Below are 27,164 nucleotides of genomic sequence, written 5' to 3' on the forward strand. Positions count from 1 at the left end.
CATTATAGCAAGAATGACTTCTTGTTTTAGGGACTCAAACATCCTAGGCTTAGACTTTGGAAAGTCTAATTACTCTTGAAGTTTAGGTAAATTCTTTAATATGGTCTACAAAGATACCCCATGTTCTGGCACCTACCTACTTGTCCACTCCACTTGTCCTGGCTTTCTCTCAGTCCCTTATACTCATCTTCCTCCCACCACAGGTTGTCTGTCCTCTTCCTTCTGAGTGAAATGTGCTTCTCTGTTCCCCATTGCATCAAATTACTCCTATTCGGCCTTCAGATTTCAGCCTCCACAGAAAAACCCTGACCTGTTGGCTCTGCCCATCTCATATCACCATGCACCTCTCCTGCACTTTCATAGTTTTACCTTCACAGTGAATGGTGTCGAGTGTAAGTGCAGCGTGCTCTTGGGTCACTCTGCTGCACATTGTATCTACTGGACCACTCTCTAGCCAGGACTTCTAAAGGAAGTGTCTAAATTCTCACTGCCAACAAGACCAGCCACATTTCTAAAGTGGGGATGATAATATCACTACACTACCTCAAAAAGTTGGAAAGGGGGCTGGGCGTGGTGTCTCACACCTGTAATCCCAGCACTGGGAGGCTGAGGTGGGCGGATCACGAGGTTGGGAGATCAAGACCATCCTGGCCAACATGGTGAAACCCCATCTCTACTAAAAATACAAAAAATTAGCCGAGCATGGTGGTGGGCACCTGTAGTCCAGGAGAATGGCGTGAACCCGGGGGGCAGAGCTTGCAGTGAGCCAAGATCACGCCACTGCACTCCAGCCTGGGCCACAAAGCGAGCCTCTGTCTCAAAAAAAAAAAAAAAAAATTGGAAAGGGGATTAAATAAAATAATACATGTAAATCACTTCTGATGATGCTTGGTACATTTTAAGAACTAAATAAAATTTGTTATGCAATTCCCCTTACTCAATCTTAACACACATACAAGACTGTATGCAGGAGCCAGGGCCGGGCGCGGTGGCTCACGCCTGTAATCCCAGCACTTTGGGAGGTCAAGGCGGGCGGATCACGAGGTCAGGAGATCGAGACCATCCTGGCTATGGTGAAACCCTGTCTCTACAAAAAATTAGCCAGGTGTGGTGGCGGGCACCTATAGTCCCAGCTACTCAGGAGGCTGAGGCAGGAGAATGGCGTGAACCCGGGAGACGGAGTTTACAGTGAGCCAAGATCGCAGCACTGCACTCCAGCCTGGGCGACAGAGCGATACTTAATCTGAAAAACAAAAACAAAAACAAAAACAACAACCCAGCACTGGCCAGATCAGCTGATTCATAATAGATGAATGAATGGATGAAGAGTCCCTGGCCCAGGTTTAAATGCCCTTAAAGCGAAACGAGATACTGATTTATAGATGATTAAGAAGCCCAATATCTAGCACAGGCCTGAATTTTACTGGGTGTTTCATTAGTATTTGATAAAAGAATACATCATTAAACTAATGAAATTTCATCTTTTCGTCAACCCACAGTCAAACTGGCATGCCTTGGCCCATTGGAGGGAACAGTGCAATCCTGCTGGCAAAGAATGAAACACACTCAGTCCTAGGCCCTGTCCTGTTGTACCTTTCACAGAATGATTTGAATAGAAGCAAAGGGAATGTGTTTGTTGCATTTAAAGATGATACAAAGCCAAAAGGTATGGGAGGAGCTAATAGAGTGTGTGCCAGAAAAATGATTCACCATCGTCCGCAACGATGACGTAAAATGATTACACAAAACCGAGAAGGGGCTTCATTTAAATGACTACTGGCTCCACTTTTGTGTGACTCCTTCCAAGATTTTTTTGTTCATATTTATCTCTCTCTCTTCCCTTACATAAATATATATATATAGAAAGACAAATATGCACTTTTATTTTTTAGAGGATAGGCATCACATGCAATTGTAAAACTTACTTTTTTGCTGACTAATGACACGTTATTAAATATTCTTCTGTAATGTCACCTTTCACTACCACAGTAGGCATTCTGTAATTTATTTAACCATTGTATGATTGGTTTCAATTTTGTTATTTTGGACATTGGTGCCATGAACTCTTATAACTGAATGTTTGCCCATAACCATTAATTCCTTAAGATAATTTTTGAAATATGATTGCTGACATGTATATATACGATGCTAACTTGCTTTCCAAAAAAGCCATATAGATTTACTCTCCCACAGCGGTATGTGAGCGTCCTTGTTTTCCTGCTCCTTTGCCAAAATTCCCGGTTTCATCTTTTGTTAATCTTTACTCATGTGTAGGTTATAAGTGATATCTGATTGTTTTAACTTACTCTTTTTATTGCTACTGAGATGGAATTATTTTTAAAATTTTATCAGCTATTTGTATTTCTCCTGACAAAATGAAATTTAACAAACGTAAATATGAAGTTCTACATTTGTTTTCCAAAAACAATCATATAATTGTAAAATGGGGAAACTTGGCTTGACTGAAGGGTACATGAAAAGGAAAATTAACAGAAAAAAAAAGCAAAGGGAATGTGATAACTGTTTTTAAATGTTTGAACAGTTACCATATAGAAAAGAAATCATGTTTAGTTTAGATTTCTCCAAGAGGAAAAAGTAAGGCAAGCAGATGGAAAGTTATAGGTTGGCAGATTTTAGCTCATTTTAAGAAAGAACTTTTTAACTGTCTCGGCTAGCCAAAGATGGAGTGGGTTGCCTCATGTAGTGAGATCCCCACCGCTGGAAGAGATCAAGAGTATAACTGGTCTACTGTGTGGAAGTTGTAGAAGGAAGGGCTTTCTGAATTGGGTTAAATGGATGACTTTGAATGTCACTGGAAACTCCAGATTCTCTGCTTCTATGAATATGAGCTCACTGTAATTCTTTTAAAAATGCATTATTATTCACTTATTTGCTGTCAATTCCTATGTAAATGGGAATAAAAATACCTTTAAAAGTACTTATATCACCTAATCAAAAGATTATGAAAGTTTGTGTTTTTTCGGTTGTTTTGTTTTGTTTTTTTTTTTCATTCTTGTCTGAGCACAAAAACTGAAACTCACTTATTACACTTTCAAATCTAGTCAACTTAGAGTATGTTTATATTATACTATAAACAAGACTACTATGGTATTGCACTTTAAAGTTAATCATTTTATAGAGCATAAACAGTTTAATAACAGACTAACTGAAATGAAAGAATTGCCTAGTTAGCAGGCCTGCTAGAATTTGGGAGCTTTTCATTGATAATTAGTTTAAGTAACATATGCTCTTAAAAGTAATAAACTTGTGTTAAATGAATCTATAGATTTTCACCCTATTAGATGTGTCCCCAACAGCATTCAAAATGTCTAGTTATGGAGCGTTGGCTTTATTTGAAAAATACAGGTGATTCGATCAAAATCATGAAACATTTGCATCTTTTCTTTAGCTATGTTCCCTCTCCTTTCCACTCTTGATTCACTTAGTAAAGTAACACCTATATTTCTTTCACTGTTTCCAAGTTCTAAAGAAAGAGGACTGTACTGAACACCTCTCATGCCAACCCAGAAGAGTATAGTCATTCCACAGGGCAGCCCACTTTGCTGCATTAAGCTGTAGAAATCAGTCTTCATGTTTGGTTTTATGAGAGAGGGCATCACATTGCAGAGCCCAGGGATTCAGAGTCAATTAGTCAGATCTGAAGCTTTAATTCATCATAATACAGTAAGGAGCTAGACATGCAGTGGTATGCATTAGCGCCTCTTTCCAATACTATGCCATGGGTTTAAAAAAAAAAAAAAACCCAGCTTGTTAAGTGATACCAGCCTACGTTGTGTTATATGATCTTGCTGATACTGCAGATAAAATATAGCTGCTATTTATTTTAGTAATTTAATATGGTAGAAGGAGTTTGAGAAAGTTGTGGTGTTCACATGCTATTTCAGGATAACAGTGACCCACCCTGATCCAGAGAAATCGAGTTAAACAGGGCCTGGTGTTTTCCATTCTGTTTTGTAGCAATGTGTTTCTGGGCTATGTATAACCCCAAGAAAGCTGAAAACACTACACTGACCAGGTCAGGGAGGAAAGCCCACAGCTTTACTGTGATGTTAAGAGTAAGCCTGACTTCCGCATCAGTGCAGCAGATATTTTTGGGAAGTCATTTATGGTGTTCCCACTCCCATTTCCAATTTAGGCAACTAATAGTTTCTTTTAGGAATGCTTTCTTTCTAAAATTATGTGGCAGAAAGGAGACTGTCTCTAGCTTCTTCATTTGGCTAATAATGGGAGTGCACACACCCACTCCAAAGAAATTTCAGGTGATAGAGAAAATTAGATGCCATCCATACCTTTTCTGCCTTGTTCTGACAGTCCATTAGAGGAATGTAACTAAGAGTTCAGGAGGAAAAACTGTCAAAAATCCAGGCAACTCAAAATACTATACTTTCTCAAAATGAAGTTTATCTGTTTTCCCAAAATGCTATACTTCTTCACTTTCATGCCTTTGGATATTCTATTCTCTTTACTAGGATATGAATCCAAATCTTTTGGGGGTGGGTTGGTGTGTTACATTTGTTGTGATTTGTGTGGAGAAAAGAAGGGTATCTCATAATTACCTGGAGAATTTTCCAAATACATGTTGCTTTTTCCTCTATACTTCCTGCCCACCCCCCATGGGAACTCTGGTTTATTGCCAAGTAAATACTGACTTGGTTGAGGTTTGTATGCATTCGATGAAAAGGAAGATAAGTGAAATAATGAATATTTTTCAGTCATTCAAACTAACTCTGCTTTTTGCTTTTTTTCCATCTACCCTTCTCTTCATTCTGATATTTTGTGAAGGAATGTTATATGTCAAGACCTCTGGTGAGTGCTGGAGATGGAGAAATAAATCCTACTTTGTTCTTGCCACTGCGGAGCTCATGAAGATCTAATTAGACAAACAAATATCTATCTATCTATATACATAAACAGTTCATATAGTGGAAAAAATAGACAGAGTGTTTCACTGGAATGGCCTAATTAAGACTAAAGTGAAATGTAGTCTAAGTGCCAAGAGATGCAAAAAGAAGGAGCAAATTCATAGAGTTGGTTGGTGTGTTGGATACAAACCTTGTGTGTCTTTGCAGTTGCTCCACTGCCTCCTTCATTTATTCTTTGTCAGTATCCCATGCATGCCAAGCTGTTTCTCCCTTTCCAAACTTGGTTGGAATGCCACATTAGGGAGCATGGGCTCTGGCTTCCTGAGAGGCTTCAAGGAGGCAGAGGCTGCAGCTAAAACTTCAGGAAATTAACTCCCCAGAGACTGAACCTTGACCAATGGGAAACGAGAGACTGGAGGGAACATAGCTCACAATTTCTCTCTCAGTTACCCTCTCCATGAACCGCTCTGAGGTATGGTTCTCCTTGCAAACCTACCAGAAATGTCTTCTCCATGAGATGAGTGAACACACATTTTGAGTGACCTGCTACATATGTTTGCAACTTGTTGTGAAGCAGTGGTCACTCAAGTTATCCATCACATCACATTGATTCTCATCTTTCCTTTTTCTCAGGGTGCCATTCTCCCTGACTCCCATTGTCATATGCTTGCACCTCCAAAGTAACTTTTTGATATAAGCAACAAAAAATCATTGCCTCAGGCTCTGTTTTCTAAAAGATCCAGAATATAACAGCTGGATCTGAGAATATCCAGTGATCCTTCTTCAACTTTGATTTAAAAAAAATTTAAAAAGAAAAGAAAGAAAACTAATTCCTCTTTGAAATTTTGTCTGCTTATTTATACATTAAAGCAAAAATAAATACTGACAAACCATTTGTTAGTGGTTACACAACCTCAAATGAGCAAATGTTTAGGCATTTTCTGGTAAGGGGGATTAGTCTATTCTTGGTGTATTTATGGACCCGTCCTAGCTGTGCAGATTATATAAGTCACCGCTGCTATTTGTCTTTTCTTCCATAGTTGATCTTCCTGTGTGGATTCAAGGGTTGTGTAACACAAAAAACTTGAAAGTTACTTGCAATGCATCAAGAGACTAATTCGCACATTCTCAAGTGGCCATTAGGAGAATTTTTCTTCTAAATCTAACCTTCTGCTTCCTAATCTAACCCCATACACTTCATATTTCTTCTGCCTTGCATCAAGCACTACAAATGATGCAAGCCATTCATTCCTATTGCTTTAATTCTTGTTCTTTACCTCTGGTAGAAGCTAAAGGTTTCTTAACCACTATCATCTTCCTTTCTCCTAATTTATTGACAGATTGTACACAATCCATGTGATTTTTTCTAATTGTTTCTTTAGGAAATTTAAATACTTCTATAATTTTTGCTTGAAGTTTTATTTGTGCATACTTGAACTTTATCTCAGCATTTTCCCTGACACCTACTCTAAAATCTTCTAAGAAGTTCAAACTGATTAGTTGGAAAAACAACCTTGCTCCATTTGCAGCAAATACCAGTAGTCTAAAGTCAACAAATGTTTGAAGAAAATAAAATGTTCAAATACCACCACCCCACCCTAACAAAATGTCAACTTGATGGAGAATATTTGACTGTTTGGTTCAATGCTCCACCCCCAGAACCTAGAATACCTGCAGTAGCATTAACATTTATTAAATGAGCAAATGCATCAATAAATGTGCAGTGTTCTATTGAAAATTTATGCAAACCTATTCAAGATCATGTCTCAATCCTGTCAAATCTTAATGGTGCATTGTAAATGCTATCTCTTTAAGAAGACTCTGTTGGACCTCATCCTGTCTAAATCATCCCTCCATCCTTCGAACTCTCATAATATTTTATCTGCCCATACCTGTGATATTTACTTCTTTTTTTTTTGTTTTTGTTTTTTGAGACAGAGTCTCGCTCTGTCACCCAGGCTGGAGTGCAGTGGTGTGATCCCGGCTCACTGCAAGCTCTGCCTCCTGGGTTCACGCCATTCTCCTGCCTCAGCCTCCAGAGTAGCTGGGACTACAGGCGCCTGCCACCATGCCCGGCTAATTTTTTGTATTTTTAGTAGAGATGGGGTTTCACTGTGTTAGCCAGGATAGTCTTGATCTCCCGACCTCGTGATCCACCCACCTCGGCCTCCCAAAGTGCTGGGATTACAGGCGTGAGCCACCTCGCCCGGCCGACATTTATCACTTTCTACCTTGAATTATTTTTGCATTTGTATTTATGTCTTTGAATTCTATTTCATCTTTTTCCTATTCTCCACTGCACTTAGCACAAGGCCTGGCCAACTTTCATGTTGTTGAATAGGTTGTGTGTGTGTGTGTGTGTGTGTGTGTGTATGTTTAGACCATGGATTATGAAATCAATTCAAACCATTACCTTTGGGAATGCCATAATTATCACAGTCAGAATAATCTGCATAGATAAGAGGAAATTAATCCTGATAATACGTGGTCTAAGCAACCAAACAAGTTTTTCCTCGTATACTCAGCAATGGTTTACTAAGTCATATAATCTATCCTAGCAGTTGAAGGGGAAGAAAAAAAAACAAAGCAAAAATTACATGACTATCACATTTCCCCATAGTAAGTGCCTCAGGCATTCATCTGCTGATTTATCTTCTACCATGCACATAGTTAAAACTAACTGTATTATCATTATTACTTATTAAAGGAAAACTTAGGATTTCCCCCTTATACATTTCTTTGGGTTGACCCCAAATTTGTTTTGAGTTCTTTGCTATAATATGCACTCTAATTTTCCTCTAAACTTCTGGATCATAATTTACCCAGATCATTAGCAATTTTCTTTCCTTATTGTATGATTTCGGTCTGCCTCTGGGTGGCTTTATTTTAATTAGAAAAAAATAGAATGGAAAAGTTTCAATTGTAAACACACAAAGGTTCTGTTGGCAAGTAGGAGTTTGGCAGAAGAAAGACCCATGGTGAGCTTAGCTGAAGTTTATTGGCTCAAAAACAAGAACAATTTTGAAGGAAATTAGGATAGTTTTTTTAAAGTGACAATTTTCTCCATCAGGTAGATTACACTATTTCCTGTTATTTTATGATACCGATATTTCACTTATACATTTTCTCCAGAGCCCATAAAATTTTCCATCTGGGGTACAGTTTTCTAATCCCTTTGTAAACCTTGGATTCAGTTTCTCCTTTTCTTCTTTTCCTCACTTTCTTTTTTTTTTTTTTTTAAAGTGTCAGTCTCCAGGAACCTTTATCAGATACCAGGGAACATGTTTACATCTTAGCTAAAGAGCTTATCCACTCACAGAAAGCTTCCCATATGGCCCTGGAGGACAGAGGGTGGAAGTAAAAATCAGGCTTAACTACTAAAATTACCTCTGCCTGAAACTTTAGCTTATGCCTTAAACAGCTTACAACTAAAATCCTTGAAAATGAAGACTCAGGGCTTCCAGCCGATAGATGTTTTCCACAGAGGAGATGAAAGAGCAGGTACAGCCTGGGTTTCTTTCAATGGGAAGGAGGAGCAATTGGTTGTGGTCTGTAGGAAAAGAAAAACAGTAAATATCCTTTAAAAGCTTAATAGTACCAAGAAGATCTTTTTCTCCCTTTCTCTCCCAGTGGAAACATAAAGTCCTCCCAGGCAAAGACCAGGCCGACAAAAAGAAAAAGAGAGAACAAAAGCTGAAGCATCATGTGGATAGAGTTACAGACTGATCACAACTCACGTGATGACATTTTATGACTGATGGAACAAAACGGGAAACAGTTATTTCTTAATGGACATTATTTCCTGTTTCTGGAATACAGTGGTTTGTTTCATTCATTCGTGCCACATAGCAGGTCAGTTGGCTTCCCAGCGCTCACCTTTGTTTATTGGCATGCAATGGTTTAACTTTTCTCCCACTGGTCATATCCTTGCCCTGCCGCCTTCCTGTACCAATAGTTTTTGTCATCCCTTTCAGAATTTTAACAACATTCTGAGAAAGTTTGTTTAGAGAAAATATGGGAAGGATAATAAACGAATTTTCAAGTAGGAAAGCTGGGAGTGAATATTGGGTTCTAAATGGTGAAGAACTTCCTCTGTTCAAATGAAGGGGAGGATAGCCAGGCTGCTAGCTGTGGGATCACATCAGTGACCAGCAGCGAGTTTGGCACTCAGGCAGAGCACACATGGAGAGGGCTTGAGAATATCCCCATGAGTGTGCAATGAGACAGAGAAATGTAAGCTATGCCCAAGAGCCTCTTGTGGGCAGGATGCCGTGGCATTTAAGCATCGGTAACATTGCTTTCTTCCTTCTCAATGTTCTGGAGTATCATTTCAGTGTTAGGACTCAGACTATCTGCTTCAATATACAGCCAAAGTTAATATGAAGGTTTACACAATTATCTAGATAATCCATACAAAAAAAGAAAACTACCAGGGAAACAAAAGCTTCACAGTATCTCCATTCAAAAGGCATCTCTGACTGCTCATCCACCAAAATCAAACTCAAAATACTACCTGACCTAGTAAATCCTTGATTCATATTTGCCCAGTGAATCAATGAATGGGATGAATGAGTAAACTGAGTAAATCACTGACTCTACTTTATTCTCCACTTTACTTAAATCAGTAGCACCTCAGCATATGAACTGAGATATTTTATACTGAATATTTCACATTTCTTCCCTAAATATTTTACACAAAAATCCAAAAGTTGCCAGCTGTTTGAAGGCTCCAAGTTACTTTTACAAAAGCACAACCACTTCTTAAAATTATGGTGTTAGCCAAAAAACCGCCCAGTCTTATGGCTGTAAAAGTGTCAAAACGTAGGCTTCTTCCTGGGAACTAAAATTGTCTCTTGGAGAAAAATATCAGGTGGGAATTACCTGGAGAACAATTTACTAAAAGGGAGTCATTAACATCATGTTAAAGACATTGTTTAAGGAAGTAGCATATAATAAATGATTTATTCATTAATTTAAAATATCACTTTATCATTGCTCTAAATGGTTATATTTGGAGTCTGACTTTTCTCATTTATTTCTGTCCCCCATTTAGAAGTTAAATATTCTTATGACTTCATATAGCAAGAACAACACATGTAAGTAAAATCAGGAAATACAAAAGGAACAAAAAAGGAAATTGCATTTTGTGCAGCTCCTACTGAGATAGCTAGTGACATTTGTTTTCCCCAGTGCCAGTGCTGTCAGAAATCCTTATCCACACATCTCCCTTATTACTCTAGTTTGTCAAAATGATGGGTAAGTAAGAAAATAAATCCTTTTTCTCAATCTGTAATCAAATTATTAAAGCAACATGTTTGTAGTTATTGAAGCTCCCTCCGGCCTTCCTCACACTTCATGTTCTCAGCAAACCGAAATTCTCTGAATTAAAGTTCCCTGCTCGCAGCTCTCTTGTCTCCCTGTCTAAAACACTTGTTCCTCAAATATTTATTTAACCTCTGCAGACTCAGTTTATTTTTGTCTTTATTTTTAGCAGGGGGTGGTGGCACACACCTGTAGTCCCAGCTACTTAGGAGGCTGAGGCAGGAGAATCATTTGAACCCAGGAGGCGGAGGTTGCAGTGAGCCAAGATTGCACCATTGCACTCCAGCCTGGCAACAGAATGAGACTCCGTCTTAAAAAATAAATAATAAATAAATAAATAAATACAATAAAAAACTCACACCATTAAACAACTCTCCATTTCTCCCCTCCCCCTAGCCCCTGGCAACCACCATTTTACTTTCTGTCTTTATGAATTTAACTATTCTAGGTACCTTTCTTTTATAAGCATCTAGAATATACCTTATCTTTTATATATATATATATATATATATATATATATATATATGGAATCATGTGATATTTGTCCTCTTGTAATTGACTTATTTCACTTAGTATAATGTCCTCAGGGTTTATCCATGCCATGGCATGTATCAGAATCCCCTTTCTTTTGATGGCTGAATATTATTCATTCTATCATCTATCTATCTATCTATCTATCTATCTATCTATCTATCTTTCGATGTATCTATCTATCTGGATATGCGGAGCTGTCCCATTGATGGACTTTTGGGAAGTTGTTTGTTTTTATTGACAGACGTTTGTGGATCTGTTCACTAAACTGTTGCCACCATGTAGACACAATGTCCCTTCCCCCTAAAATGAATTACATTTTTACATCCAAAAAAAAAAAAAAAGGGAAATAGGTCGGGTGCGGTGGCTCACACCTGTTATCCCAGCACTTTGGGAGGCTGAGGCAGGCGGATCACAAGGTCAGGAGATCGAGACCATCCTGGCTAACACGATGAAATCCCATCTCTACTAAAAATACAAAAATTAGCTAGGCGTGGTGGCGGGCGCCTGTAGTCCCAACTACTCGGGAGGCTGAGGCAGGAGAATGGCGTGAACCTGGGAGACAGAGCTTGCAGTGAGCCGAGATAATGCCACTGCATTCCAGCCTGGGCGACAGAGCGAGACTCTGTCTCAAAAAAAAAAAAAAAGAAAATAATTGCTCACATTACATTTCCCATAAAATGACCTTGTATGACCCAATCAATATACAAATATTTTGACTTTTCACAATTCAGGTGTCTGAATCATTAGATTCTACTACTCATTTGATGTAAATAAAAAGTTATTCAATTCCTAAAGATTTATTCGCAAGCCAAACTCAATGTCCACGCTTTTGGAAATTCAAACTATAAAACTATGGAGCTAGCTTTTGGATATTAAACTTTAAGGAAACCATGCTTCTTAAAAAGCATATTAACTTAGCCCTGGTCCACAGCTGCATTGCTCAGAGTACTTGTATACTAAAATTTGCTTTAAAAAGGAGCCAATTTCTTTCTTTTCCATATGCGATCTGTTACACTAGCAATATTCTAAGTGTAACGAGGGGCTTGGAAACGGGAAGATCACTAATTCGAATCTAGTATTTATTGATAAAATACAGGACACCCAATTCAATTTGAATTTTAGATAACCAATGAAGAATGTTTTAGTATAAGTATGTCCCATGTGACATTTGAGACATACTTATGTTAAAAAATTCTTCATTATTTATCTGAAACTCAAATTTAACTGGACATTCTCTATCTTTATTTGCTAAATGGGACAATCCTATGTGATTCCTACCCTGATCTGTAGGAACTTGAGCCAAGAGACAGATGGAAAAGATAACTGAATGAAAGTGTGCTAACACTAGGGGGCGCTGCAAGAAACAGAGTGAGGCCATACTGGGAATTGAAGAAAGAACAGTAAGGTTCTCCTGGCTCCACTGTGAAGAGCACTTGAGGAACACATAGGAGAGGAGTGACTTCGGCATGTATAACCATCAGAGCCACATAAACCAGCCCCAGCAGGGACAGGGCGCAGCCGCGCAAGCCAAGTCACTAGCAACCAGGAAGCCTCCAAGTCCAGCAGCCAGGGCAACAGAAGCAGCAGCTATGGCTACTGAGCAGCTGATCAGATGCTGGCCTCCACAACCACCAACAAAGAATTTTACTGGCTTCCAAGGACAACTGAGCCTCCCAGGGATCCTGCCAAAGAGGGTTGAGTGGATATCTGGGAACTAAGTTTCTAACAATTCTGGTGGAGTGGTGGGGGTACAATTCAAAGCCTCTTTATAATCCCACTGGTGTGGCCTCCTTCTTGCCCCCACACACAGACATACGCACATTCCCAGAGTGACGCTCTCAAAAGCCAAAGCTAACCGGACTTCTCAACAGCAGAAAATATATCATTTGCACCCCCACAACTTCCCAAACTAGCCTTCTCCATGTACTGCGTTGCTCTTCCCAACTTGCCTTCCAACATAGACATCTCCACCAACTCAGATACCTCACTGAACCACCCGCCCCATCTTCCAGATATAAGGGAAAACACTTCAAAGTTAAAAAGACAATTGTGATTCCAAAAATGATTAAAAAAAAAAAAAAAAGGTCTGTGCCAAAAATAACAGCAACAAAAAATGTTTTAAGATAAGTCTTACTGGCCAGGTGCAGTGGCTCACTCCTGTAATCCCAGCACTTTGGGAGGCCGAGACGGGTGGATCACCTGAAATCACGAGTTTGAGACTAGTCTGACCAATGTGGAGAAATCCGTCTCTACTAAAAATACAAAAATTAGCCGGGCATGGTGGCCCATGTCTGAAGTCCCAGCTACTCCAGAGGCTGACTCAGGAGAATCACTTGAACTGGGGAGGCAGAGGTTGCAGTGAGCCGAGATCATGCCACTGCACTCCATCCTGGGCAACGGAGCAAGACTCCATCTAAAAAAATAAAAAACAAGAGAAGTAAGTATTACCAAATGCCAAAGTATCAGTTCTAAGCAAAATGTTCTTTTTTTCAGACACTTCCTTTTCTGGATCCTTAAGAGAAATACAGGAATTGTAAATAACCGAGTTGAAAAGCTAATAATCTCTTCGCATCTTCCCTCTGGCTTCAAACTTCACTCACGTTCTCTGTTCAAGAAACTTGGCAGCTTGGAAACCAGGTACTGAAATTACGCGAAACTATAGTGTTATAAGTGTTCACACATACTATAAGTGTGTACACATACTATAGCTATCCGCCAGCTACACATACCTTTCCTTAGAAAATGGCAAATCCATTTGAAATCAGGGCGAAACATTTAGATAGGCTTAACACTTATGTGTCCCGAGTCTCTCTTATCAGAGGAAGAAAATATAAAAATAACGAGTCCTAGGCTTACACAGTGACCTGAGCCACAAGCTGAGTGCAAAAACCCAGGTTTTGGGTTTAACCAACAGAGAAGAAATACTGGCTGGCTATTCTGAAGAAAATTACTCACAATGCATTGCTAAAATTTATTCTTGAGAACAAAACCAGAAAGAAGGGATGAATTGGGACATAGAAAAAAAACTTAAGCTTGATTCAGCTATCAACCGAGAGACCCTAGAATTGATGGTGACAGAGCAAACAGCAATTGTCCAGTGAGTACTTAAAACCACCTCTGTGTGTGATCATTGCCTCTATGATATGATTTCAGGGTTCTGGGAAATGTTTCTCATGTTGGTTGGCCATATATACCAGGCATTGCCAATAGTAACTAATAAAGACATCTATAAAAAATGTATAAGGAAATAGAAAACAAATATACAAATACACCATATTATTGCAATTTATGTTTTCACAAAAAACTCCTGTCACATTGCAACGTTGGTCAAAAAGATCTTCAGAGCATAACTCTGGGCAGAACTGTTCCTGCTCCTGGAAAAGTGAACCACAGTTTACAGCCAACACCCCAGTCAGAATGTCTTCTTGCCTTTGTCTAGTGCTTTGTAGATTACAAAACTGTTCTGTGAACATTTTCTCCTTTGATTCTCAGAATTTGTGTGTGTAGTGGACATTATTATTACTATTTTGTGTTTAAAGGAACCAAAGATCTTACCTACTTCTTCCAGCTTACTTCCCACCACATTCCTCTTATCTCTCTCCCCCAACCTCTCCAGGCTCCCTCTGGCCTTCCTCACACTTCGTGTTCTCAGCAAACTGAAATTCTCTGAATTCAAGTTCCCTGCTTGCAGCTCTCTTTTCTCCCTGTCTAAAACGCAGTTCCTTTCTTTCAAAGCACTTGCTCCTCGGATATTTATTTAACCTCTTCAGACTCAGCTTAAACCATGAGAAAGCTCTCTCTGACCCTTTAAGACAGACGTATCTCTTCTGCACTGCCATAGGCTCCTTCCTGTAGGTCCCCTAAAATAGCTCTTATGGCACTTGGTTTTAATGACCTGCTTAATGGTCTGTCTTCCTCACTCAGCTTAGAGTCCATGAAGGCAGAAATCATCTCCAGTGCTGAAAAGATGTAGGTACCTAAAAAATATTTGTTGAAAGAATGAATAAAGTTACTTCCCCAGGCTCACAGAAAGGTGAGTGTCAGACCTGGGATGAGAATTCTGATCTGATTCCAGTAAAGGGCCAGTTGTTTATGTGGTTGACTGATACATGTGTTTTCAAGATGAAAGAGAGTATAACCATGTCAAAGAATGTTCAGAATAACTAGATCAGGTGAAGAACTCTCAGTAAATGTTAATCAACAAAATGTTAAAATTCACTAGACAAATCTGGGATATATCACCAAACTACTCACAATATGCCAAAGTCACACTCTTGACCTTCTTCTAGTGGAAATCATAGCTCCAAGAGGAAAAACACAGTATGTAATCTAAATGTTGGCCACAATGTCCCTCAAAAAGCATCAAACTGGAGCTTGACCATCATCTTGTCCCTCAATTAAGCAACTTTGTGTTAAATGCAAAGATGGTGCTACTGACTCACACAAAGTTCTTTGCAATTTGAACACATGAGGTCATCCCTGAACAAGGTGAAAGTTGCTTCTGATGTTGTCTCAGCATCAAAAACTTGACAAAATTAGTCAGCATTCTTCACCAGTATCAAAGTCATCTTTAACTTGCGTATTTGTCTGCAGCTGTTATATCATCTTTCTATGTCTTTCTCCTTGGCTGTTCCTTTGTTCATGTAAATTTGCATTCAGGCCCTCCTTCTCCACCAAATGTTCTGACTGCTTTCATTTTTCCCCCTTGGAACAGAAGCATATGGCTTGCATCTGAAATCTATCCCTCTCATTTCTTTTTTGGCCAATCCGGTTAAACAATTGGCTCCACTGCTTTTCTCCACCAAAATGACTGGGTGTTTCACTTGCTTACCCAAAGGGTAGAGTTATCTGACTTTAAGCAGATGAGCCAACATTAATTTTGCAATTTGGAAGCTAAAGTATTGTCTCTGATCACAAAGTTTATAGGCATTAAAATCAACTCAGCTCAACTAGAAACAATTTCAAATCTTTTCTGCGAATTCAAAACAGAAGCTTCTAAAAAGATAGTTTCATTACTTTTAGGGAGACATTTAAACACTACCTCTTCATATTTCCTTGGAAGGGAAAAAAATACATTTCATTCCAAAGAAGAAAAAAATGGGAAAGGCGCTTTTGTCCTTTCTATCCATTCTTTACCTCCTAAGAGCAAAAGAATAAATTATCAGATTGGCAAGAATGGAAGAAGGAACTGAACACTGGCAAGAATGGAGGAGAGGGCAGTGTAACCAGCCCCTTCCAACAGATTCCAACATGTCCCAATTTCACTCCTTCCCTGGGCAAGAAAACTAGGGCAGGGGGAAAGCCTGCAGTATTCTTACTGGGCTCTCTGCAGCTTGGTGAGTTCATTGGTTCAACTCATGGGGAAGCAATTAGGTAACTTAATTATAGCCTCTCCTCCAAGCCATGTTTTCGAATCTGCTATTTCCAGTACAAAAAAAAAGACTGATATTCATTTATCTTATCCCACTATCTATCTGGTTTAGAATTTAGAGGGAGACAGGAGAATGATTCATTACCAAATTTCAACACGTGTCTAATTTTCTGTTCCTTGGCTGATTACGTTGCCTACATCTCACGGCCACCAGAGAAATGCAGGTGTTTATAATCTTACATACCATAGTCTGAATCCTGCTACTTACAGGATTTGTGAGCATGGGCTAAACAAATTAACTTCTTTATACCTCAATTCTGTCACTTCAAAACAGGGCCAAAAATAGCTACCACATTCTGTTTCTACAAGAATGTAGTGAGTGAATTATATACAGTTTCTATCTAGCTTGGTACCCGATACAAATAGGTCTTGGTAGCTCTGTCACTTACAAAGTATAAGATGCTTTCCCAAAGTACCCATAATGATCAAACTAAGCAGGGAATAGAGGATGTTATCGGCATATAGTGTGGAACATTTTTTTTTTTTTTCTGAAGAGAGGGTGTATTATCGAAAAGAAACATCCCAGGTGGTTCAGATTTACTAAATACTGTTCAGCTCCCTCTGTCTTTCCTTCTGGGGATCTCTTGCCATAGTACTGCTGAGAAAAGAGTGGGTAAGAAGCTCCTTTTTATTGTAAAGCTAAAAGAAATGGCATAGCACCTGGTCACCCATTCTAGTGGTAATGAAACAAAAAGCTATGATCTTCCCCTCAAGCCTGCAACAGGGTCTTTCGAGAACCTCAGGAAAAAAGCCTCTGAGATTTTCAGCTCACGTGAGCAAATCCAAAGAGTTAGATAACTGAGATAAAGAACTCTGGTAGACTAAGTGGAGGCCATTGCATTTGAACAAATACCTTTGAAAGGTAGGAATATTCTTTGAATTTTTTCCCCTCCTAGAAACTGAAACTAGGGGTATTTAGGATCTCTTTATCCTGCCCTCTTGTGCAATTTCCTTTTCACTCTCAAATTCTTTTTGCTGTGCTTGTCATCACTTCATATTCTATGGACTGTATAAGCTGTCCTTTGTTCCTGCTATTTTAAGCTTCCTCCTTATCGCAGGACTGATGGTCTTAGCATCAGGTTTGAAACCCCTAGACATGCTGGAGCCACACTGCAGAATCCCAGCAGAGCTGAAGGGGTCCTTTTTCTTTCCCGAGGTGTTTTCAGTTTCTGAGGTTCAAATCATGAAAACAAAAGAGTTATTTCCTTTAACAGAGGCTCTAAGAGCATTTTTATTCTAACAAAATGCTATGTTTTAGTAAAAGAATCTGGTTGGAGATTGCCCCTGTAGTAGTTTCCTACAATGAGAAAAACTGGCTTCAAATGGCAGTTGTGTGTACCATGTATGTATTTTGATTTTTCTGATGCTACGTGTCCATATTAGAAGGACATAACATAGTTAGCTTCAGTTTGAACACAGGGTCAATCTTATCTACATGTAGAAGCTATCTAAGGCACTTTAGTCTTTCTTACCTGCTTGCTGGTATCTGAGATTCCCTCAGTAGAAGAGAGAGCCCTTCAATTCCCAGTTAGCAATAAGGATTAACACTGAAAATGCAAAAACAGTGGTTCTCCACCTGGTCTATTTCCACCTCAGTACACCTGAAGGATATGACACACGTAATAGGAGCTTATGGTAACAGTCAATCTCACCAGGTTGAGGTTAGGAGAGCAAAGAGCTTTCAGAGAGTAAGATTTGATAGGGAGATAGACATTGGGAGAAAGGAGCCATAGAATGGAGAGGTCAGGAGCATTAAGACAAATTTGAAGGACTCCCAATTCCTGTCCAAGGCTTACCCTGTCAACAGTAAAAAGCAAAAAAACACTTACATGAGCCATAGTTTCTGTATCATGGAGACTCTCATCTAATACTTATATACCGATTGTTCAAATCACTAGCCTCCCTATATCTGCTTTTAAGTGGGTCTGACAAAATCCACAGTTTGCAGCCACCCCTGCCTTCTCAGAGGCATAACTCATCCAGCTATCTCTGCAGAGCAGATAGGGACCCCATGACAAAGTTATAAAGATAGGAACTTAGTCACTGTTTATTAGGAAATATTGGGTGTTCCATACAAAAGGAGGGATCTTATACATTTTTAATTCTTATACCTTCTTCATGAAGTATTAATATATTGCTTTTTTTGTTGTTGTTTGAGATGGAGTCTTGCTCTGTTGCCCAGGCTGGACTGCAGTGGTGCGATCCCGGCTCACTGCAACCTCCACCTCCCGGGTTCAAGCAATTCTTCTGCCTCAGCCTCCCGGGTAAGCTGGGATTACAGGTGCATACCACCAAGCCCGACTAATTTTTGTATTTTTAGTAGAGGCGGGATTTCACCAGGTTGGCCAGACTGCTCTCGAACTCCTGACCTCATGATCCGCCCGCCTCGGCCTCCCAAAGTGCTGGGATTACAGGCATGAGCTACCATGCCTGGCCAATATACTGCTTTTAAGAAGAGAAAAATGAGTCTTAGAGTGCTTAAATACCATGATTGCATGGCTGCTGACTCCAGAAGTCTTTAGTCTTTCTATAACATCCTCCTCTCCTCTGCCTGTATATCCTGCAAAAATGTTCAAGACCCACAGGTAATAGTCCAAGTACTAAAGAGATGGGCAATCCTAACCCTGCTGCCTGGGTTGGTACTTTTCAACGGTGACATTTTGGAAGTATCCCTAGAGCTTTGAGCATAATGTTTCTGTCCTAACATTGTAATCAAGTATGTTAAACATTGACTCAGAGACGAACTAATAAAAGTGTTCATGAAACAGACAGAGCAGCTTGTTCACTCCCATGGACATATGAGAGGAAGGTTGGACCACCACTCTCTAGTCATAAATTATGGTCAGGCCGTCAGACACTTGCAACTCAACAAGATCCTGCTCTGCCCGCCAATCTCCCAAAAGACAAGCTAAATTCCTGGTACAGTTGTGGGCAGTGATTCTTAAAGTGTGATCCCTGGAGCAGCAGCAGCGGCATCACCTAAGGACTTATTAGAAATGCAAATCTGGCCAGGCGCAGTGGCTCACGTCTGTAATCCCAGCACTTTGGGAGGCAAAGCAGGCAGATCATGAGGTCAGGAGATCGAGACCATCCTGGCCAACATGGTGAAACCCCGTCTGTACTAAAATACAAAAATTAGCCGGGTGTGGTAGCGCACACCTGTAGTCCCAGCTACTTGGGAGGCTGAGTCAGGGGAATCGCTTCAACCCGGGAGTCAGAGGTTGCAGTGAGCCGAGGATTGCACCACTGTACCCCAGCCTGGCAACAGAGCAAGACTCCATCTCAAAAACAACAACAACAAAAAGAAATGCAAATCCTCCCACCAATCCCAGGTCTACTGCATCAAAAGTTCTGAATCAAAAGTTTTCCAGGTGATTCTAAGCATATCAAAGCTTGAGGACCACTCAGCATCACCTCCTGTACCTTGATAATTTCAGCTCTCATTGGTCCAGTCGATCAGCTAAGCCACAAAAATTGAGCCATTACCAGCTGTACCAGTCTTGGTAGCTGTACCATTCTATCTCTAGAGAGATACAATCTTTTCTATCCTCAAGAAGTTACATATAGACTTAAAACAAGTTAAAAAAAAAAAGTACATAACACCATGCTGCACTGTGTATAGGCCAGACTCATACAAAGAATCATGTGACTATTACATATGGTTAGCAGAGATCAGTCAATTCCAATTTAGGTGTGCAGGGAAAATGCATATTTTCTTTCTTTTCTTTTTTTTTTTTTTTTTTTGAGACAGAGTCTCACTCTGTGGGCCAGGCTGGAGTGTAGTGGCACTATCTTGGCTCACTGCAACCTCTGTCTCCTGGGCTCAAGCAATTCTCCTGCCTCAGCCTCCCGAGTAGCTGGGATGACAGACGTGTGCCACTATGCCCAGCTAATTTTTGTATTTTTAGTAGAGATAGGGTTTCACCATGTTGGCCAGGCTGGTCTCAAACTCCTGACCTGCTTCAGCCTCCCAAAGTGCTGGGATTACAGGCTTGAGCCACCACGCCCTGCCAGAAAATGCATATTTTCAAACTATGCAAAAGATCTATGGATCACTAAACATCTATGGCAGCCAATGGCTGTCCTGATGCTAATTCCTTGAAAATAGGGTGGCTCTTGGAGAAAGCACTGAAGACATGAAACTCAGAATTAGAAATAGCTTCAGATTTTACACATAATTGCCTTTGGCTGCCAACCAAAGGCTTGTGTGTTCAGCGAGGGGAGTATTTTTGATCATCATCAAGCCATATTCATGTCTGCAGATAGAGATCTCCACACTAAAGAATTTCAGTCTCAGGGTTTAGACAGATGGCTATGCAGGCCAGTCACTATAGTAGATAAGACAGTTATATCTCGGACTTGGCTCAGGCAGAAAAGATTTAAGTATTGTACTTGTTCAACAGAAAACTGGATATTAATTAGCCATTTATTGTGTGCTTTATGTATACAGAACACTTACTGGTTATAAGAGGTAGTTAAAACAGCACTCACTTTTGAGTAGCTCAAAAATTCCACTAAGATGTCAAAAACAACAAGTAAGCAATTAAAAAGTACAAAGGAAGACGTGAGTACAGAATGAACTGTCTGAATTGAGTAGCATTATCTAAGGAGTGACTAGAAATAAATTATGTTAGTGAAGGAGAATGCAACTAAAATATAAAAAGTTAACAATAAGGAAAGGAAAATAGAAAGGATGATGATTGAAGACAGGAGGAACAAATGATATAAAGAATATGGAGAAGCCAGGCACAGTGGCTCACATCTGTAATCCCAGCCCTTTGGGAGGCCAAGGTGGGTGGTTCACTTGAGGTTAGGAGTTCAAGGCCAGCCTGGCCAACATGGTGAAACCCCATCTCTACTAAAAACAAAACAACAACAAAAAAAATTAGACCAGTGTGGTGGCAGGCACCTGTAAATCTCAGCTACTAGAGAGGCTGAGGCAGGAGAGTTGCTTGAACCTGGGAGGCAGAGGTTGCGGTGAGCCGAGATCATGCCACTGCGCTCCAGCCTGAAGGACAGAGTGAGACTCTGTCTCAAAAAGAAAAAAGAAAAGAAAAGGAGATGGAGAGTATCAATCTACTTGAAATCTACAGAAAACGGATCAATTTCTAAAGAGAAATGGAAAAGGACCTGGAAAGGTCAATGAGTTGGTAACCTTGAGTTCTGTTATCTTAATTATTTAAAGTAGACATTCAGAATTCAATACAGAATTCTGGATAGCATAATGCCTTGATAGAAAGTATGCTTGAAGACAACTTCCTGTTGTGTATCAACTAAATAGAGCTATAGGAGAGAAACAGCCCAACTCTGTAAAAGGTTCTACACAAATGTTGAGAGCAAGAGGGTTGCCATCTTGCTTTGTGGTTGTGGAGTGCAGGCAAAGGAGAGAGGACTGAAGAAATGCACAGAGAACAGTGAACAAACCATGCAGAAGAGCAGCCAAAACCCAGGGCTTAGTTAGGTTGTCTTAACCCTAGCTGCACAATAAAATCACCAAATAGACCAGGTGGGGTGACTCACACCAGTAACCCCAGCACTTTGGGAGGCCGAGGCGGGCGGATCACGAAATCAGATCAAGACCATCCTGGCTAACACGGTGAAACCTGTCTCTACTAAAAATACAAAAAAAAACCACAAACAAAAAACAAAACAAAAAAAAAACTGTCCAGGCATGGTGGCAGGCGCCTGTAGTCTCAGCTACTTGGGAGGCTGAGGCAGGAGAACGGTGTGAACCAGGAAGGCGGAGCTTGCAGTGAGCCAAGATCGCACCACTGCACTCCAGCCTGGGCGACAGAGCGAGACTCTGGCAAAAAAAAAAAAAAAAAAAAAAAAAAAAATCACCAAATAACCGACCCAGACCAATCAAATTCTAGTCTCTACAAGCTGAGATGATATTAGTCTTTTTTAAAAAAAACTCCTCACACATTTCTACCATGCAGCCAGAGTTAAGAGGCACCAGCCTAGTGCCCAGGAACACTGCAGTGGCAAAGATTATTAGGAGTCAATGATTTTATTAAACTGACCTGTTTACTGAGTTGGCGGCAAATTCTTTCAAGGTAGATTATCTGTAGGGAGAAGGAAGTATGGGCGTTCAAGGCAAGAGATAGAAAGTGGAAGTCATTAACTTACAGGGGATTTTTCTTTTTTTTTTTTTTTTGAGATGGAGTCTTGCTCTGTCACCCAGGTGCGATCTCCGCTTACTGCAACCTCCACCTCTCGGGTTCAAGCAATTCTCCTGCCTCAGCCTCCCAAGTAGCTGGGACTATGGGCATGTGCCACCAAGCATAGCTAATTTTGACTTACAGGGGATCTTTAAATCTGTGTTAGCAGGTACCTCTAAAAGACTGCAGAGAGAACAGAGAAACTAACACAGATTTGTGGACCACTGCTTCCATGGTTCATCAGAGTAATGAGTGGATTATGGGTAAATAAAATGGGAAATTAGCAAACAGGAATCAAAAAGCAGGGGCAAACCGTCAGTCATCAATCACATGCAATGAAAAGATCCCTTGTCAATACTGAACTCTGACTTTTTGCATTATTTTCTTCCTTCCCTCCCCTTCTAAATGGGCTTAGCTTTACCAGGTAGTCTCCTAGCTTTGTAGAATTTTTCCTATAAAATGCTTGCCAAAAGAAAGAGAAACACTTGCCTACCTTTTCATGTCTGCCCTTAAACATGTGAGTGGCACTCCAAGTGGTATTTTCCTCCGTCTCTGCTCTATTTTAGCTGACTGTTTCCTGCTGCCCGAAATTAGCCTGCCCCTAACTGTATAGATTATTTAGGTATGGCTTGCCTAGAGTAATAGATCCTAGTATTAAAAACTTTTGAATAATTCCTATCCACTAAAGTTATTTGATTTTAATTGAACTGAGCAGAATAAACTGACCTCTTCCAAATATTAATAAGTCAGATTGAATGAATCTTTCTGGGTTTTATTCTGCCTCTTAGCATCAAAGCAGAATTTTCCAAACTTGAAAATCTTAAAAAGAGATCCTCTGTTATAGTCTGCTTTTAATGTCTGCTTAACTCATTCTGAAATAAATAAGTGGTAAAAGGAACAGGACTACCATCATCTGCTTAGGTTAATCATTGGTAGTGGAAAAAAATTGCTGAGTCAGCCACAGTGATGCTGTGCTGGTTAAAGTCTCACAGATCCTCACAGTTAATGACCATGATTGGTGAAGCAGTTCTCCAATATCACCTTTATTGTCTGTATGAAATCCTTCATATTTTGTAAGAGATGTAATTTCACTCTGTGTTCACATGGTATTGTCAACCACCAACAGTCAATGAGAGACAGATAACATAAGATGGACAGAGGTGGAACAGAGACGATAGAAACAGAAAACAGGGCCACATTGTGGGAGACAGAAAGTGCAGCATGGGTTAGTTCCATAAGTGGTCAGTTCAATCGTGAATATTTTTACTTTATGATCACTCATTCTTCCCAGTGTAATCTTGTAACTTCTGGGACTCACACAATTCATTTTTTAATGAAAATGTACTTACACTGTCTTATATATTGTAGTATTTGCGTTTTTGAGTATATACTTCTTGATTCTGTAGTTAATTTCATCAAACATATCTTTCTGATATGACCCCTGTTTAAAAAAAAAAAAAAGTGAACCTTTTGAAACTCAAGCCTGATCAAGCTACTTCTTGCTTAAAATACTTCAGTGGTTTTCCACTGGTGTTTAGGAGAAACACCAAAATCCCTAATAGGGCCTACAAGCCAAGCAGTGTGTGGCCACTGCCTGCCTTGGAACATACTCTACCTTGTCCTTTATATTCCAGAATTTGTAAAATGGCTGAGTAACAAGTTTAATCACATTATTACATGATGTTCTCTCTTGTTCTCCCAAATTTTCATGTAAAAATTCCTTATACAGTTATAATGCACCCTAAACACAAGGTATTAGTTAAATTCTTATATATTCCATATTTTCATATAAGACTTTTTAAAAACTTTCTCAAAAAGAACTTTTCAATTAAAAATCATTTTCTCACACAGTAGATTAGTCCTTAGGCAGACTGTTCGTGTTGCTATTTAAAATGCCATCTTTTTCTTTGCCAATTTTGTTTTGTTTTGTCTCCCTCACCATCTTTTCACTTCTCGTTATCTCCTGCAGCACTCAAACTTGTTGCTAAAATTTGGTGAAAATGTTCGACAAACTCTATCGTGAATAACAAGTAGATCTTATTAAATTTGAATTCTGAAGTCTGATCTTGGGTGACCTCCTTTCTCTAAGCGTTCATTTTTCAATTATGCCAGACTGGGGCAGGGGAGAGGGTAAGAGGTAGTATTTATTTCCTATGATTACACAAGTAATTTATTCTTTGTAGAACATGTGCAAAGACTAAAAATACATAAAGAAGCAGAAAAATAGTCCATAATCTTAACACTCAGAGACAACCAATGATAATACCCTGGTGTGTTGACTGCTCCCACTCTGGTGCCAGTCACCAGCACCTCACACTGAAACCAACCCAATAGTCCCATAGATCAGCAGTCCCCCAACCTTTTTGGCACTAGGGACTGGTTTTGTGGAAGACAATTTTTCCACAAACCATAGGGGGTGGGCAGGGGGAGTGCCGGCAGGTGATGGTTTCAGCAGGATTCAAGCACATTACATTTATTGTGCACTTTATTATGCTGGGGAACGTTGGCATAATTGTGTTTTGAAATGTGAGAAAGGTGAGATTTGGGAGGGACCAGGGGCAGAATGATATGGTCTAGATCTGTGTCCCCACTGAAATCCCATCTTGAATTGTAATCCGAATTGTAATCCCCACCTGTTGGGGAGGGAACTCATGGGAGGTGATTAGATTATGGGATGGTTCTCTCATGCTCTTCTAATGATAGCAAGTGAGTTCTCACAAGATCTGATGGTTTTATCAAGTGTTTTTCCACCTTTGTTTGGCACTTCTCTCTCGCCACCATGTGAAGAAGGACACATTTGCCTCCCCTTCTGCCATGATTGTAAGTTTCCTGAGCCCCTGTGGAACTATGAGTCAATTAAACCTTTTTCCTTTATAAATTACCCAGTCACAGGCAGTTCTTTATTGCAACATGAGAACAGACACAATTATGCCAACAGTTCACCAAAGTCTTAACTCATTTCAGCATTAACCCAAAAGTCTTAAGTTCACAGTCTCATTGAGACCAGGCAAGTTCCTTCTGCCTATGAGCCTAGTAGGATATGGGTGGGGCCAGATAAAAGGAAAAAAGCAGGCTGCCCGAGCCAGCAGTGGCAACCTGCTTGGGTCCACTTCCACACTGTGGAAGCTTTGTTCTTTTGCTCCTTGCAATAAATCTTGCTGCTGCTCACTCTTTGGGTCCACACTGCCTTTATGAGCTGTAACACTCGCCGCGAATGTCTGCAGCTTCACTCCTGAAGCCAGCGAGACCACGAACCCACCAGGAGGAATGAACAACTCCAGACACACCACCTTAAGAGCTGTAACACTCACCACGAAGGTCTGCAGCTTCACTCCTGAGCCAGCAAGACCACAAACCCACCAGAAGGAAGAAACTCCGAACACATTCAAACATCAGAAGGAACAAACTCTGGACATGCCACCTTTAAGAACTGTAACACTCACTGTGAGGGTCTGCGGCTTCATTCTTGAAGTCAGTGAGACCAAGAACCCACCAATTCCGGACACACTTTCATGGGCTGGCATTGTCTATGGCTTTTCCAGGCTCACCATGCAAGCTGTTGGTGGATCTACTGTTCTGGGGTCTGGAGGATGGGAGGATGAGGGCCCTCTTCTCATAGCTCCACTAGGCAGTACCCCAGTGGGGACTCTGTGTGGGGGCTGTGACCCCACATTTCCCTCCCACACTGCCCTAGCAGAAGTTCTCCATGAAGGCTCCTTCCCTGCGGCAAACTTCTGACTGGACATCCAGGCATTTCCATATATCCTCTGAAATTTAGGTGGAAGTTCCCAAACCTCAGTTCTTGATTTCTGTGCACCTTCAGGCCCAACACCTTGTGCAAACCACCCAGGCTTGTGGCTTGCACCCTCTGAAGCAATAGCCTGAGTTGTACCTTGGCCCCTTATAGCCACAGCTGAAGCTAAAGCACCTAGGACACAGGGACCATGTCACAAGGCTGCATACAGCAGGGGGGCCCTGGGTCCAACCCAGGAATGTGTTATTTCCTCCTAGGCCTCTGGACCTGTGATGGGAGGAGCTACCATCAAAGTCTCTGACATGCCCTGGATACATTTTCCCATGGTCTTGGTGATTAACATTTGGCTCCTCCTCTTTACTTATGCAAATTTCTGCAGTTGGCTTGAATTTCTCCCCATACAATGGAGTTTTCTTTTCTATTGCATCCACAAGCTGCAGATTTTCCAAACTTTTTTTGCTCTACTTCCTCTTGAACACTTGGCTGCTTAGAAATTTATTCTGCCAGATACCCTAAATCATCTCTCTCAAGTTCAAAGTCCACAGATCTCTAGGGCAGGGGCAGAATGCCACCAGTCTCTTTGCATAACAAGAGTGGCATTTACTCCAGTTCCCAACAAGTTCCTCATCTCCATCTGAGACCTCCTCACCCTGGAATTCATTGTCCATATCACTATCAGCATTTTGGTCAAAACCATTCAACAAGTCTCTAGGAAGTTCCAAAGTTTCCCACATTTACCTGTCTTCTTCTGAGCCCATCAAACTGTTCCAATCTCTGTCTGTTACCCAGTTCCATAGTTGCCTCAACATTTTTGGGTATCCTTACAGCAGCACCCACTATCTGTGGTACCAATTTACTGTATTAGTCCATTCTCACACTACTATAAAGAACTTCCTGAGACTGGGTAATTTATAAATGAAAGAGGTTGAATTGACTCAGGGAAATTTACAATCTGCAGGGAAATTTACAGTCATGGTGGAAGGGGAAGCAAACACATCATCCTTCACATGGTGGCAGGAGAGAGAAGTGCCAAGAAAAGGGGGAAAAGCCCCTGATAAAACTATCAGCTCTCATGAGAA

General features: G+C 40.3%; 1 long non-coding RNA gene across 1 annotated transcript; it reads right to left on the minus strand.

The window, feature by feature from the left end:
* Nucleotides 1–7,862: 7,862 nt before the first annotated feature.
* On the minus strand, nt 7,863–23,773 carry LOC112208634 (uncharacterized). Its single transcript, XR_002943136.2, has 3 exons — nt 23,681–23,773; nt 10,395–10,492; nt 7,863–8,433 (listed from the first exon to the last, which is right to left on the minus strand). It is a non-coding gene; the product is annotated as an uncharacterized LOC112208634 (long non-coding RNA).
* Nucleotides 23,774–27,164: the final 3,391 nt, after the last annotated feature.

Source organism: Pan troglodytes, chromosome 1 (assembly GCF_028858775.2).
Source record: "Pan troglodytes isolate AG18354 chromosome 1, NHGRI_mPanTro3-v2.0_pri, whole genome shotgun sequence".
Classification (NCBI taxonomy): Eukaryota; Metazoa; Chordata; class Mammalia; order Primates; family Hominidae; genus Pan; species Pan troglodytes.